The sequence below is a fragment of the Camellia sinensis genome, chromosome 7 (genome assembly GCF_055761805.1).
Source record: "Camellia sinensis isolate YWXY chromosome 7, ASM5576180v1, whole genome shotgun sequence".
NCBI classification, from domain to species: Eukaryota; Viridiplantae; Streptophyta; class Magnoliopsida; order Ericales; family Theaceae; genus Camellia; species Camellia sinensis.
The window spans coordinates 28985886-29003415 of record NC_138967.1 but is presented as its reverse complement, the minus strand read 5'-3'; the positions used below and the strand labels follow the sequence as shown (position 1 = coordinate 29003415).

The 17530-nt window shown below is 37.6% G+C and overlaps 1 pseudogene; it reads right to left on the bottom strand.

Moving 5' to 3' along the window:
• LOC114260778 (quillaic acid 3-O-glycosyltransferase CSL1-like) overlaps window positions 1-16032 on the bottom strand; it is a 44101-nt pseudogene extending 28069 nt beyond the window's left edge.
• Window positions 16033-17530: the final 1498 nt, after the last annotated feature.

Here is a 17530-nt window from a genome sequence, read left to right as displayed (position 1 = left end):
AAACCGGTCATGACACTGACAGTTGCTTTCGTCTTCGCCACGATGTACAAGATCTGTTTGATAACAAGGTCATCTTCCCGCCGAGCTCAGCAAGGTCTATCGGCACTGGATCGGTGAACTTGGGGGATAATGTGATGCGATCAGGGGATGAACCAGCTGCGGGTGGCGCTCAATTAACTCTAGACGTGGGAATGGCACACACTGTGCTGAGCAATATGCAAACACCAGTTTTTGCGCTTTCTAACTTGGGTATTGAGTCAGTCTTGTTGTTTTGTATAGAGTCAGTCTTTTTGTTTTGGGTCTGTCTTGGTGTATCGAGTCAGTCCTGTTTTTTTGGAGTCAAGTGATTTCGGGGGTGTTACCTCGGACATCACTTGCTTGTTTTGTGTTTGTCATTTCATTTTCTTTTGAGTTTGTTTCTGCCTTGGAGCCAGTTGTGCCAACAGATTCTGATTGAAATAGCAGTGATTTTCGCACTCTTGTGTTTGTTTCTGCCGTGTGCTAGTTGTGCCGGGATTTGAATGAAACGACAGTGCATTTCACCTGCTCTCTTGTGCCTTGAAATTATTGCATTGACCTAAGTTTTTCAAAACTTTTTTTTGAACACTGCGGTGAAAACGAAGAGGAAGGAATTCCTCGGGTTTTGCAAAAATTTGATCAATTGAGAGAAAGAGAGGCATGCTAAGCCCTTAATGAATGAAATCATGCTTGTTAGTGTGAGTACTGGGAAGGATCCTGGCTTGATCCAGATTGGTTCTACATTGTCTTCAGCGCAAGCGACTAGTCCCTTTCTTAAAAGATTTCAAAAAATGTTTTGCGCGATCCTGCGAAGACCTATGTGGAATCGCTCTTGAGATTGTGCAGCTTAGGATTGCTCTCAGCCTCGAGACTCGACTCCTCTGCTTTCAAAACCTTGAACTTGAATTCAGAACGTTCAACGGTCAACTACAATGTGAGGCCTGAGTGGCCAGAGTCGAAGCAGCCCATGAATTAGCGGCAAGGAAGTCAGATCAAGAAGATCAGATGTCGTCAAAAGAAGCTTGCAAAGCTAGATCAGAAGCACCACTCGAACTAGGGGCGAAAGATGCCAGATTGTGCTCGAAGAGCCGAAAACGGATCGTTCCACAAATCAACGAAGATCGACAAGAATGCCAAACCCCAGAAGGGAGGAAAGAAGAAGACATTGCTGAAGGACAACCAAGTTCCTATCCACAACACTAGGGGAAAATTCAGCCCCCGTTGGATGGACTCCTACATCGTCAGCGAACAGCAGCCACTCTTTTGGATTCAGACGGATTCGAGATCTCAGAACCATTTGACATGGACCAAGCTACACTTTTACCCTTGAGAGGCTCACTGGGCCGAAAACCCGGAAGGGCGACCCAGGCAAAAGTTAGAGCAAGAAAAAGAACAAAAAAAAAAGAAAGAAGAAAAATGCAAAGAACACAAAAAAAAAATGATGAAGAAAAAGAAATAAAAAATCTTGAAAAGATTGAAGAAAAGAAAATGAAAAGAAAAGAAGAACAAAGCTCGCAAGGTTGAAAACCCAGAAGGGCGGCCTTGGCAAAAGTTAGAGCGCAAAAGGAGAGGTTAAATACCCAAGTGTACCTTAACCCCGAACTACGTAAGGCTTGATTCCCATCTTTGGGATACGTAGGCAACTTCATTCTGAAGTCTAGCCATAAAACAATCCAAATCGACTGTGTCCATGTAATGGTTTTGATCATCTTTGTCTTCTCTGTATCCGAGGGTTCGGTTATGATCGTCACTCTGAGGACTGATTACAATGCGCTGCGGCATCATCCAAACAGGGGGTAACTTTCTGTTGTCATTCAGTATGCTGCGGCGTTATTCAAACAAGGGGCAACTTTCCGTTGCCATGCAGTGTCCTTCAGGCAAGGGGCAATTTTCCTTCGGATATGAGGTTGTGCATCTCAAGAGTAGGTTCCATGCTCGTTGAGCAGTGGCCGTTTGCAAAAATAGTTTTTGAAAATTTTTACTGAGGTTGACTAATTTCTCGAAAATTATTTCATTTTCCCAAACTAGACCATTTCTTAGACCCAAAAAAGAAAAAATTTCAGTGCTCATAACCTGACTTGCATGATTTCAAATCAAAAATTGAACAAGTGTGTTAATCTAACTCTCATGTTGGTCAAAATTGTTTTAGCAGAACGTCAAAAACAAAAAATGGTCAAAATAATGAACTAGGGGCACAGTTGAGTCAGGCTTCCTGTCTTTCCCCCCCGTTGTCAGTGCATTTGCCAGAAAGGGCACCATACTGGCCAAGAAGGGCACTCTCCCTGCCAGAAAAGGGCACAGCTGAAACTGTCAACAAATGGCAGAAAGCTCTCTCATCCTCCAAGCAACGAGGTATCAAGCCAAGTGCGAAGCACGAACTGGAATGGATCAAGATATCCCACTCCCCCATCTGGACAGATCTAACCACGTCCAAACTCCCCGACAGAGCATCGACAGCCGATGTCAGCTACAGATTCGCTACACGCCTAGCTGCAACGCAACCCCTATGTGGGAGGAACTCACTAGCTGCGCGCAAAAAAAGAAGAATCTAGCTGAGTGCTAGGGGCAAGAGCCCATAACTTTTTGTTTATCCATCAACCACCCTGGGGAGGGATAAAAATGAGAGAATAAAGAATAGAGAGATGTACGATGAGAGAAAAGTGAGAAAAGGGTTTTGTGAGAAAAACCGAGCTTGAAGGCCGAGTGATGTGAGAATCACAAATGAGAAAGGGCGAGAAACAATACCTAGAGAAACAGGCTCCCTGTGTACGTTTGTATGTCGTGTCTTTTGTTTCGTTGTCTCAAATCTTGTTTTGAGTCGTTCCGAGCGTGTCTCGTTGTGTTTAGGTCATTTTACATTTGTTTTTCTTTTTTTTGAGTCGTTTTGGCTGTGGTCAGTTGTAGGCTCAATGCCCGGTCGAGAACTCATTCTCAAATTCAAAAATGAATCGTTTTGTGCTCAGAATGCCGTGCCGTTCTCCACATTTGTGCAAAACAAGATTTGTTCTTTCATAAAAACCGCAAGGTTCAACCCAGGTCATGTGGGAACAATAAAACCAGGACCTATCTGAAGCTATATGGGTTCCAGAATGCAAAGCAAAAGAAAAGAGGAAATGTCGGGTATCTGAGTTTGTTTCAACTTTAGTAAGTTCCGAGACTACATTCCGTGTGTACCTCTTCAAGTCTTGCCAAAGCTCCGAAGTATGAGTGTGCCTCTACCTCAAGCTCAAGATCAAGTCTGCTTCAAGCCAAAATGGCAATCAGAAGTGCTTTTCTCGAGTACCATTCCCTGCCAGAGGCATCGTGGCCATGTTTGCAATGAGTTCCTAGGAGACCAACTGCGACGGTGGAAACTAGAGTTCGAATGGTTGTTGCCTAGAATGCAAAGGTTCGGGATTTCCGAGACTAAAGTCTGGTTTAAATACCCAGAGGCGTGTCCTCGGCTTGAAATCTGTATGGAAGCCCCATAGGTTGAGATAGCGTGTATGCACCTCAATTCTGGATACCGAACCAACCTAGTCTGTCACCCCGTTGGAGAATAGGGAAAGTTGTGAATATGATCAGGAAGAAAGGCAACGTCCAAAGTGTTCTACATGAAGAACCCTTGTCAGTATTTCAGAGCCTTTGTATTGTAAGTTGAAGGTAAGTGTTCGAAGAGCACAAGGGTAGATCCCCGTCGGAGAAGAGCGGTTCACCGCCACTCACCTCATGAGGTGCTTTCTAAAGCGCCGCTACGCTTGTTTATTGCGTTCCTTAAACATCATGCATTGTATTGCATTGTACCTATCAAGTTTCTTTCTCATTCATGCACGATATTGTATGTACGGTTCATTCAAAGAAGTTCTGTTTAAGACCATTTATTTAGTGTATCAACTACACCTCATTTTGTGTATCTATCACACACATCCTCATTTTGTGTATCTATCACACACATTCTCATTTTCTGTATCTATCACATACATTCTCATTTTCTGTATCTATCATACATATTCTCATTTTCTGTATCTATCACACACACCCACTTTTAGTGTATCCATCACGCTCGTTCACTAAGTGCATCTATCACACTTCGTGTTCACATTTAGTATATCAATCATACTCTGTTCACATTGTGCATCTATCACACTTTGTGTTCATTTTCAGTATATCAATCATACTCTGTTCACTAAGTGCATCTATCACACTTCGTGTTCACATTTAGTATATCAATCATACTCTGCTCACATTGTGCATCTATCACACTTTGTGTTCATTTTCAGTATATCTATCATACTCTATTCACTAAGTGCATCTATCACACTTTGTGTTCATTTTCAGTATATCTATCATACTCTATTCACTAAGTGCATCTATCACATTTTGTGTTCATTTTCAGTATATATATCATACTCTATTCACTAAGTGCATCTGTCACACTTCGTGTTCACATTTAGTGTATCAATCACACTTCATTCATTTAGTATATCAATCATACTCTGTTCACATAGTGCATCTATCACACTTTGTGTTCACCTTTAGTGTATCCATCACACTCGTTCGCATAGTGCATCTTATCACACTTTGTGTTCACCTTTAGTGTATCCATCACACTCGTTCGCATAGTGCATCTATCACACTTTGTGTTCACCTTTAGTGTATCCATCACACTCATTCACATAGTGCATCTATCACATTTTGTGTTAACCTTTTGTGTATCTATCACACTTGTTCACTAAGTGCATCTATCACACTTCGTGTTCACCTTTTATGTATCCATCACACTTGTTCACTAAGTGCATCTATCACACTTCGTGTTCACCTTTTGTGTATCCATCACACTTGTTCACTAAGTGCATCTATCACACTTCGTGTTCGCTTTTTAGTGTATCAACCACACTCTGCTCACATTGTGCATCTATACACTTTGTGTTCGCTTTTAGTGTATCTATCATACTCTGTTCACATAGTGCATCTATCACACTTTGTGTTCACTTTTAGTGTATCGATCACACTTTGTTCACATAGAGCATCTATCACACTTTGTGTTCACCTTCAGTGTATCAATCACACTCTGTTCACTTAGTGCATCTATCACACTTTGCGTATATCCATCATGCTTTGCTTCACATAGTGCATCTATCACACTTTGTATTCACTTTGTGTATCTATCACACTTTGCTTCACTTAGTGTATCAATCACACTTTATTCATATAGTGTATTCAGCACACTCTCTTCAATTTTGTGTATCTATCACACATGCTGGCTAAGATTGCATCATAACTGCATGAAATGTAGTTTGATTTGCCTTCCCGCTTAAAACTGTCGCATTTATTATGAATATTTGCTTCGTTACAGCTTTATTTACATTATCCTTACTGCATGAAATGTAGTTAGATTTGTATATGCTTGCTACTTTGCATAATCATGAGTTACGTCCGGCTTTGTGCACATCATTTTGCATCTTGCCCCCTTCCTGCGAGCATGCCTGCGGGCACATCTTTGTTATCTTGCTTGTTTGTCTAAGTCTTCGGCCTTGTCAAAAATGGGTCGTCTCTGGGCTTTGACATTCACTCCCGTCACGTGTGACTTTCGAGTTCTGTCAAAGAGGGGCAACTGTAGACACCCCATTTTTGACCGAACTTAAGACTCAGACGTCACCGATTGAGTGCTCGGTGATGGTGCATATTGTGCTTGTTCAGAAGTTTTAGAGTCTCGGCTGTGAGTCTTGCCTTCGGACTTCCGGGCTCTTTCGTGTCTTGCCTCGGTTTACGAACCAGGCTCCATTTTCTCTATTTTCTCTTCCCAAAGGGAGGGAGAGGTCTCGTAGATCATCTCTCAGTGGCCGTAGGCTACGTTTCGTGGTCGTAGGCTATTTTGCCCGTTTGGAGTCCGGTTTCTGGTTTTTCGGAGCCGTTGGCCGTGTGCCTCGGTTCGGGACCGCTTAACCATCTCCGTTTGCTCTGGTTTTTGGCATGCATCTTATTTGATCCCTTTTGAGGGACACTGTGGCTCGAGAGACCAACTTCGTGGTCGAACACCACTTCCGGTGCCTAACAGTCAGTTTTCGGGGCCTCGGGCTGCGCGTTTCGGCCCCCGAACTTTCATTTTGCATCGGTTTGGGCTCATTTTTGGTGGAGACCATATTTTCACTGCTAAGAAGGTCGTAGAAGGGTGGGAGGCCATTAATTGTTCTGACAACCAGTTTTATTCCTCCATCGCCCTCCGTCGCCCGTTTTTCTCACTTGAAAGCCAATGTTGACCACCCTAAGGCCACTTTTTCCAGCCCTAAACCACATATTTGTGTTGTACACACCTGGGAGGCCACCAATATTACATGGCCAGCCAGTAATTGTGTTTGACCCTTTTGAACCCCTCCAAAAAGTGGGCTTTTCTCTCTCCTGGTTTACTTTCTCTAGTTTTTGACCACATGGTTGTCTTGTGCACACATGGGAGGCCACCAATCTGGGGTGGCCGGCCACTAATACTGCTTGAACCTTTTGACCCTTGGCCGACCGGCCATGGGGAGGGCCGGCCGGCCACCTGCAACTTAAATACCAGGCCGGCCTTGCTCCCCTCCTCTGGTACATTACAAATCTGTACTTTGTTTCCCCCAGATTGTGTATCCGGGGGGGCTACACTTTTGGGGGGAAATTTGAAATCCATTTTCCTCCCTTTTTTCCCACACTCTTGCCTATATATCCAGGCCCTCCAGCTCCCTTTTGAAGGGTTAGAAAGTTTGGTTTAAGCCTCCTACATTGTATCTCTCTCTCTCTACACTCCGACCCTCAAAACCTCTCAAATCCTACATCCATTCTACTCCATCTCCAAGCCAACCAATCCACACTCCATTCCAGTAGCTTCAAGGCCATTTCCAGAGGTCAAGGGCTCCCAAACTTGGTCCAAGAGTTGTTGAAGCATTGGTCTTCAAGGGTAAGTCTTCTATCCCTCTCTTTGGCCCTATTTTTTCTCAATATATTAGCTCCTCTTGTTTGCATATTTGGGCTCCGACCCTAACTGAAAATAGTATTATTTTGAGCTCCTTTTCATGTTTGTTTAAGGGCATCTCCATGTTTGAGACTTCCTTTTTGCACTTGCTTCTTTACCTCTCTTGTATGCCTTTTTCTTGCATAATATTGTAGGCCTATTTGTAAACTGTTTTGAGCTTGATTATAAACTGTAAAGTGGCTTATTTTGAGCCCTTCTTCAACATTGTTGAAGGGCTCTTCACTTTTTGAGGCTTCCTTTTGTCACTTGCCTCTTTATCCCTCTTTTGGCCTCATTTTTGCATGTTTTGTTATCCCCTTGTGCTTATATTTTTGGGCTCTAGTCCGAACTGTAAATAGCCTTATTTTGACCCCCTCTTCATGTTTTATCAAGGGACTTTTGCTTTTTGAAGCTCCCTTTTTGCTCTTTGTGTTTAAACCTCTTTTTAGGCCTTATTTTGCATAGTATTTTAAGCTTGCATGTGTACTGTTTTGGGTTTGGTCACTAACTTTAAAACACCATGTTTTTTTCCCCTCTTCAACTTTGTTGAAGGGCCCTCCTCTGTTTGAGGCCAGCAACCATCACTTGCTTCTTTGTCTCCCTTTTGGCCCATTTCTTGCACAATAGTTTAGCCATACTTGTGTTTGTTTTAGTGGCTTGTTGTAAAATGTAAAGTGCTTCATTTTGAGCCCCTCTTCAACTTTGTTGAAGGGCTCTTGGCTATTTAGGGCCAGAAGATGCTACTTGCTTCATTATCTCTCTTTTGGGGCCATTTTTGCATGTTAACTTAGCCCTATTTTTGTTCACTTTTTGGCCTTGCTTAAAACTGTAAATATTCTTGTTTTGGGACTTTCTTGATTCTGTCTTCACACTTTGTGTTCAAATAATGCATTCTTTGCATAGCCATAGGTCATTCCATGTACCTAATTTCATGTTCCGGGTCTCATTCCATGTATCGGGTGCCATGTTTCCATGTTCTGGGGCTGTTTTGCATCATATTTTGCTACTAAAATTTGCATGCTAGTATTCCATATTCCATGCCTTGCCATGTCTTGTTAGAGTGGCATTTGGTGCCTTAGGGTCGATCCTCGGTTCGCGTGCACATGGGCACGCATTTCGAGTTGTCTCATTTTCATCGTATGGCCACTAATGCGAGTGTGGCTGAGGTCCACTCGTGTTAGTGTAAGTCCATTATGCATTGCGTATGCCATTTCAATTCATAGCATTGCGTATGCTAGGTTGTATGTTAGAGCATCGTGTATGCCATGTTACATCGTGCATTGTGTATGCCATCTCATAGCATTGTGCATGCTAGGTTGTATATTAGTTGCATTCATGCATGTCATGCATATTGCATTGCGTTTGGGATAGGAGTTAGCCCAAGCACGGGAAACGAGGTACATCTCGTACTCCGAGTGACGGAACGTGTCTCAATTCCCAGTCACCGACACTCCGGATTATTCATGATGGAGTCTCAGTCTTGTTGTGTTTATGTATGCATTCATTTCATATTAAGTCGTGCAAATTGACTCCTCGGCCATCATGCATCGATATGCGTGATTGGTGGCACGAGGATTGAGGACTACACTCCCTGAAGAGTAGTCATGCATACATATGTGAAAATACTTCGCCATGCCCCTTTGTTGCTCTCTGTTGCAGCAAATCAAGAATCAACAGCCTTCTGGAGTTCGGCACGCATTCCAAGAACAATTTCAAATAGAGGCAAACTAGGGCATCGCGATGGATTTCTGCGCCAAAGCAACCCGGACATGCATCATTTATCATCCGAAGTAGCGTCGAGGCAGTCCCTAGCTTGCATGCTAGTTTACAGCTTACCTAGTTTAATTTGTTAATTAATTAGGATTTTGTAATTATTCGGACTGTAATATTTATTCGGGACTGTATATTATTTATTCAGACCCTCCGAGCGAGGGCACAACTGTAATAAGTGTGCGTATGTGGGATGTATGTCTTCCAACCCCACGTCTTTCTCCCTTTTATTTACCCGCTTATGATGGTTAGATTAGGGCATGTTTTAATTAGCATACAGTATGATAGCATGTTTGCATTCATTCATCTGTTTTGCATGCACTAGGCTCGGTGCATCATACTAACTGCATTGTATTTTCAATTCCAAGTTGAATACATGTTAGCTGTAGCATTTCATATGCCATGTTTAGAATAGCCGAGCCTGCTATAGTTGCATTTTTGCATGTGTTGCATTAGGCATTTCCGTATAATTAGGATCATGCATGGATTTCTAATTAGCTTATGTTTTAGCTTGGAGTACTCGGTAAGTTTTATGCTTTAGCACCCTTGCATACGTGTGAGTGACTGCCATGAATAGCATGCTTACCATGAGGCTATATGCTTATGTGATATAACTGCCAGAATGCCTGTGGGTGAAGGTTGGGTTATTTGAATTGGAACAATTCATCAAATGTGTGTTTTAAGCCCACTAGATAGTGGCAAAATCATGTTTTTCTAAGCCCACCCAAGGGTGGTAAATCCACGTCTTAGCCTACTTGCAGGTAGTACCATCAAACCACTTTAAAAAATAAACATAAAATGTTTTGTTCCAATTCAGACGATCCAGTCTATACTTGTATGCTGTGCGCATCACATAATAAATCTAGGCTAATAACCGGAATAAGAACACATAATGTTTTAAAAAATAGATATCATGGTTAGTAGAGGCCGATCTTTGATCGGGCGAGTGGGAGTGCTCACGAAGTGACCTTCCCCAATCGTACCCAAGTTCCCGAGCCGAGGCAACTTTGGTGATGACGGACACATGGCCTTAGGCAAACGAGTCAGGGTTTCCTAAATTTTCCCAAAATAAAACATTTAGGTGGCGACTCTGTATCTGGCAAAGCAGTCCATGTTTGGCACTTCTTTCAAAATCTGTTTTCTCAAAATGATTTGCCGGATTTGGACTCTTTGGTTCAGATTTAGAACCGTGACAATTTGAGAGTCCGAACTGTAGTGAACCCCAAATGAACAGAACGGGATTTCCCTCCCGGGACGTTCGGGGACGTCTACAATGTGGCATTGTTTTAACAGGGTGATTGTCCTAAGCTATTGATTTGCAAAGATCAACTAAAATGCTCACATGATCCCTGTATATTATATCAGCCCTTTGTTTTACTTATTCCAGCCGCATCCTACTTGGTATCTATCATGAACTCCAATTCGAAGATCAATTAAAGTTTTGATTTGTCTGGTCTAAGACAGTTCCTAGTGAAATGAAACCATAATGTGACAGCTCCTTCTAGAGATGTAGCAAGAAATTAATGTTATCTTGTGAGCAAAATTAATATGGCAAAAATAGTAAATTCTAGGCCATCAGAAGAAACTGTAGCTTACCTTCTGAGCTCATTTTATATGGCAACTACCTAACCACCTGGTAACAAGGCCTTGTAGACAGCTCCAAAGCCTCCTTCACCAATCTTCATTAATGGTGAAAAATTTTGGGTGGCTCTAGCAACCTGACTCAAATTTAGATAAATTGATCCCAAGAGGAAACTGAATCCACTGCAAGAATAACGTGGTCTATTTATCAACAGGCATTAAAATTCACCAAGTCAAAATGTATCAGTACTAAGATCATGAAAAGAAAGTGAAAAAAAAGTTTTAAAAATAAAGTTGTCTATAGGGCATGAGAAAGCCAAATAGAGCCAACATTTTGACTCTTTGAATTACCTTATACAACATTTTGCTATCTGTCCTTACAGGTGATGTCCAAAAATAAAATTTCTTGCATGGTTTCTCTAAACCATGATTGTTTCCAATTTTAGTTCTGTGTCATTCCTTTGACAACTCCAAAAAATATATCATCAACTTCTTCTTGGAAAATGTTTTTAAAAGCCCAACCACTTCAGTCCCAGAATCTCCTTGTTAAGAATAATATTGTAATACTGAACATCTATATGTTAGATTTCCAATCAATCTTTTCTTCATACAAAAAAAATGCCAAGCACGTAAAGGTGATAAATGAGGAGCTTAAGGAAATAAAAACTTTGCATATCAAAAGGTTAGAAAAAATGTAACTAAGATTTCAGGTAAGCTAAACAGTGACACAGTGGGGGGGGAAAAAATAAAGAAACCAAACATATATATATATATACATATACACACACACACACAACACGAATAAACAATAGATCTCAATAATCAAATCGAGAGAGAAGGAAAGAAAGAGATTAAGAGAGAGAAAGAAATCAATACCTCGCGGTGAAGCTTCGAAATCGAAATTGCTCTGAGATGAATCTCAAAATCAAAATCGCTCAGAGACCGATCTGAGAAATCAAGCACAGCCACTCTTGAGATCACTTCCTCTGCAATCGAAACCAACCCCTCTTCTCTCTTCACAATCTCCTAGAGCTTCAGAGCTTCAGATCGATATCACAGAGAACAAAGGATGAATCGAGAGAGAGAGAGAGAGAGTGGAGCTTCAGAGCTTCAAATCGAAATCACTCTGATGGATCTGTATGAATCTCAAAGAAAATCGCTCTGAATCGAAATCGCTCTCAAGGTATAGAAGCAATTGGGGGTAAGCAAGAGAGAGGCATGAGGATTCAAGATAACGGTTTACAAAGCCTTAACAAGTATTCTCAGATTAAAAAATAGGCGCGTGAGGCACAACGTATTTGGAGGTGTTTTTAAACGCCTCATATTCCAAAACGGCGTCGTTTTATTAAAAGAATATGCAGCGTTTTTATAAAACGTCGTTAAATATGAATAAAAGTGACGTTTAAAAAAATATCGTTAAAAAACCGCCGCCTAAATCCATTTTTCTTGTAGTGAATGGAGGCTGCAGTTTGGGCTAGAGATTTTCTAGGGTTTTTTCAACCTAATTACCCTATTGTAGGGTGGCTGTATTAATGGCTTGCTATTTATTTTGATAGTTGGTTGTTGGAAGGCAAATGTAATTGTTAGCTCTCCCGTTTGTGTATAAATAGGGAAAGATATGAGCTGAGTTGATATAGAGATAAGGAGAGTGAAGAAAAAAGAGAGAGTTGCGAGAAGTGTATGTGAGTTGTGAGTTGAGTTAAGAGAGCGAGAGACTCCTTCTCCTCTATTTATTATTTATTTTGTTCACAATAAAATTTTCTCTTTTTCTCTCCCGTGGACGTAGACATTGAACCAAACTACATAAATATTTGTGTCCCATTTGTGATTGTAATTGTGTGTTGATTGATTGCTAGATGTGTATAACCCCAACAGTAATTAGTGTAAGTTGGTGCACCTTGTAAGCTGATCTTGCTTGTCCGTCATAGATGTCATTCTTACTAACATTGTAGAAAATTTGAGGAAATTGCACAAAAGCAAGAGAACGGGAGATCTGGGGATCAAAATGAAAGCACATTGATTGTCTAGCTGAAGTTGGATCATTGCAAAACATGTCACAATCTAACACTAGTACATAAGGGCCATTGCTCATAATCCCAGAAATTCATAGCTACAAAAGCAAAATGGCACTCCTTATCATTTTAAAATAAATAATGCCGACGTATGTACTCATATATATGTTAGAGAGAGAGAGATCAAACATAATACGTACAAGAGCATTGAGGGCTCCAGCCTTGAAACGCTGAGGGTAAATTGGTCTTTTTTCACAAGACACATAGACAATAAGAGGAATGAAATTAGGATTTTATTAGCGGAGGAGTTAAAAAAAAAATCATCATATATATATAAACACACATATATGTACAATATGATATATAAATTTAAATATCATAGAAGCAATTTCTAATAAGATAAAAATGCTTTTTGGTGTACAATAGAAAAAGAAGATAAGATGAGAAAATAATAAGATATATATTTTTTTATACTGAGAGTCCATTTTATGTATAAAATGATATATATATATTTTAAAAATGTTTTGACAAATAATATTTTTCATAAAAATAGGGGGTCATAGTCTCCTAGTTCCCTGACTACATACATAACCAAATAAAATTGATATCCATCCATCAATTCCATCTTATTCTTATACTATGTAAATATTAAAAATAGAAAATAAACGTAAAATTCATTGTACTCTATTAACTTTCGTAGCTGAACAATTTTTACCAGCTTTCAACTTAAATTGCCTAGCATCATTTATTTTTTCCCTTGGGAGAATTTGAGTTTGGGAATTGGCTACCAAGAATAAACGTGATAAGCTGAAGAAGTTCTGTACCTTAACACTATGTTTAGTATGAGGATTTGAAGAAAAAAAAATTGGAAAGAAAAATAGAAAAGGAATGTGAAATGTGAATAAAATATACTTATATTTGACATAATTTCACACATATTTTTCCTTTCTTTTTCTAAATCTCTTTCCAAATCCCCCAACCAAACACAACATAAAAATTGTAATACAATTTATGAAATTTTTAGTTTGCTAAACATACCTCAACGTGAGGAGGTCGATCATGCACCATAAAATCTTCTGTCCCGCTACATCCACTAAATTTCTCCCCATTTTTCTTGAATACTTCATACTTCACAATACCAATTAAATCATTTAATGCTATAAATATATTTATATATGCAAAAATTAATAATGTGACATGATATGGACTATGATTTTTTTTTTTTTGGTTAAAATCATCAATATTTGTAATATACAAAATAAAATAAAAGATATTGTATAGAAAAATTTGATGGGTTTAAATTTACAAGCCACCAGCTGCCCCTCCCCCCCCCCCCCCCCCCCCTCTCAAATCTTGTAAAATTACTTAGCAACCTATAGTTTTGAAAAACTTTTTTAATTTGGCCCATCTGAAATTTTACTTATGCTATAATCTTTTATATATAACCTTTCCTTTTCTCTTTAATTTTTTTTATTTTATAAATTCAGTAATTTGTCCCATTTAAATGTTTACCTTTATTTGTCACGTTTGATTTAAATAATAAAATATGAGAAACATATAACCTAAGACCAAAGTTTTTGTTGGGGTTCGAAACACAAATATCAACAGCAAAACACACCTGTTACTCAATCTTTTAGTTTGATTCAAATTTTATTTTGATTCATATTGTTTTAAATAAGCAATTTAATTTTTTACATTTTAAGTCTAATTTCAATTTGATCATTCTGTCTAAATTTTTATTAATTTTTCCTATGTGTAAGGAGAGTGACAAATATTTTAAAATCATTAATTTTAACTTTCAATTTGAACGAAAGAATCAAATTGAAACTAGATTTAAAATATAAAGATCAAATTACACAATTTAAAGCAATAGGAATCAAAGTAAAATTTGAATAAGATCAAATATTAAAAGTGTAATTTTTCCCATGTTACATCTATTGTATTTTTTTTTTCTTTTTAGTATATTAGAGGTCGTAGCCACTTATTATTTGAGATGTGCTATATAAGTATATTTTTTGACATTTTGACTAAAAAATTAGAGAAAAAAAATAAATGTTTAAGATAACTTTTTAACTTTTACAAAAAGATGTGTAATAAAATATCGTAATAAAATCAAAATGACCATCTACTCTTGTTGCCTTTTTGACTTTTAACTTTTTAACTTTTGAGTAGTTGAATTCAAAGGGCAAAATAATAATTTTGCCCTATAAGCTTCTCCAAATAGTATGGAGTTTTTGACTTTTTAAATAATTTTTTGACCTTTGTAGATACCCCAAACCAAGTTGAAACAAAAATATTTAAGTGAAATAGAACTTCAAAATCAAATAACTAAAAATTGCGAATATATAAAAAGAAGTAAAATAATTACAAAAATCTGAAAATACAAATGGTAGCATGCAACACTTAAAACACACCCATAGCCCTTCCTTGCCTTCGTCCGTGGGCAGCATGCCAACACCTAAATATTTTGAAGGAAGAAGTTATATGTTCAACTTATTAATAGTACTAATCTAAAAATTAAAAATTTACTTTCCCCGATCAAAATAAGATACAATCAAGATGAATGACTCCTTTGAATATTTGACTATTTTAGTTGATTTTTTAATTATTTTAACCTAATTAAAAAGTCTTATTTGAAATGATTTTCAAGTTTTTTTTGTAGTTAATTTGATGGTTGAAAAAAAAATTAAAATAATTATGATTTTAATTTATCCATATATTGTTGTTTAAGTTCAAGATTTTCTAATTTAGCAATTAATTCAATAAGAGCGGTTGTTTCTTGTTGTGATTTAGTAAGTACATTGATTTGTTTATTTTTACAAGTATCATTACATTCTAATTCAATATTATTATCAGTATCATCATTGGGAATTAAAATAATTATAATTTGAATTATTAATTATTTTAATTTTTTTAATCTTTATTAACTATTTTACTCCTAAACTTACATCCCAAACACTCTAGAGTTAAACTAACTTTAAACCACCCGTTGATTGTGTTTGGGGATTTTGTTTATATAATAATTTCATTGGCAGCTTAGTGGTTTAAGGTTTAATTACTGGACCAAAATCAAAAAATTTAATCTACCTTGATGTCTTCCTCCTCCGCCATGAATTCATGATTCCGAAGAACACGATCATCATCACCAAACGGTGAAAAGTATCTTTCAGGAGATGGAGTCTTGATTCCATATTTCCTACAAAATGGAATCCAAGACCTACCAAACAAACAAGCTTCTTTCAAACCGTACAAAGTCAACGGCCAACCATCATCATCAGAAAGATACATCGCCAGCTTCTCCAGCGGGTAGTCAAGCACCACCGCCGACAACACCGTGTTCATCACCTCCACCGTCGGCTCCTTTTTCGGGTTGGCGGTGCAAATGAACACATCGATCCCCGGCAACTCAGTGTTGCCGCGGAGGTTTTCCGGGTGGATGGTGCGAGTCACCGGCCACCACCGGAATGCTTGCGTTATGATCCAGATGGAGGTGAACATGAGTTCGGAGGTGGTGACGAGACACCATGAGAATATGGGTATTTCATGGGCATGGTGGAAGAGGTATGAAATTCTGTAGTAGAGAAGGGATAGTATGGCTGTGAAGTGGAAGAGCATGTGGAGTTTGTTAATTGTGGCTCTAGTTTGCTCAACCTTGCAAGTGTGGAGAGTGTGGGTGGTAGTGGCCATGATCTCTTATTGTTTAATGAACTTCTCTGGTCCTTTCATAGAAAATTATCCGAAAAATTACTCAGAAAAATTATCCAAAAATTTATGGAGAAAAGTTAATCAATAAATTATAAATATTAGGTATCATGAAAAAAATATTATAAAAATGATCATGAAAGATTCTTTACCGTTAAATTATATATATAAAAAAACACTACACTAATCAAAGAAAAAAAAATCTTTATAAAAGATTTCACGATATTTTTTTCATAATTTCTAATATTATTCATATATTTATTGTGAGTTCTACCATTCCACTGATCAGTGTGAGTTCTGCCATTCCACTGACGTTCCATTTGGGTGGAAGACTACGGTGAGAATAAATAAATAAAAAATGGTGAGAATAAAAAAAATTTCACTTATTTAGATGATTAAATATTTAAAAGATGGTGTGAGAAAAGACCTCTCACCAAAAGTGGTGAGATTTTGTCAAAAAATAAATAGGTTTAACAAAAAATATATATATATATATATTTAAATACCAAAATTACCCTATGGTGAAAGAATTAAAAAAAATAGTTTAATAATATGAAAGTTTATTTTGATAAAATGAAATAAATTTTTTTTTCTTATTTACTCTTTCCAAACTAGATGAGAAATTATATTCTCTCCTCTTTTCTTTATTAAAACACAATAGTAAAAAATTATAATCAATTCTTTTCTTTTTTTACCTAACTGAGAAATTACAATTTTTTTTTCTCAGCTCACAATTTGACTGAGTGTAATTTTGCATTTACACCACACAAATTTTGTGGCTCCAAATGTTTTTTTATAGATGACCTTACACTCCACAATAATGTGTCAAATAATGTACAAGATAAAATATAAGATATAACGACATCCAAGATAAAACATCCTCATAATTACAGAGTGTAATTTTGCATTTACACCACAAATTTTGTGGCTCCAAACATATTTTTATAGATGACGTTACCCTCCACAATAATGTGTCAACTAATATACAAGATAAAATATAAGATATAACGACATCCAAGATAAAACATCCTCATAATTTAGTCTTTTTACATTTTGAGGGTATTTGGCATATAACTTATAAAAGTGTACTTATTTAGATAAATGTAATTATTTAAGTTACATCACGTCTCTGTTTTTTCACACATTTTTTTGTAAAAATTCAAAAAATATATTTATTTAAATCATTCCAAATATCTCATTTATCTTCCTAATTTTTAAAAATAACCAAAATTACCTAATGTGATTTTGGTCCTTTCAACACTTTTCCATTAGTAATTCCGTAACATGCTACACTTCCTCATTTGAGAATCCAAAAATTAGTTGGGCTTTCCTCTGTTGGAACAATCTTTTGTGTAAAAAAATAAAAATTGGAACAAAATAAATAAATTGCTTCCATGAAGTTCTTGTACCGGAAAGTTTAGAACAGCAAAATTAAGATCAAGTCAAGTGTGTGACATTTTATCCTTAAAATAGATTCGCCGTT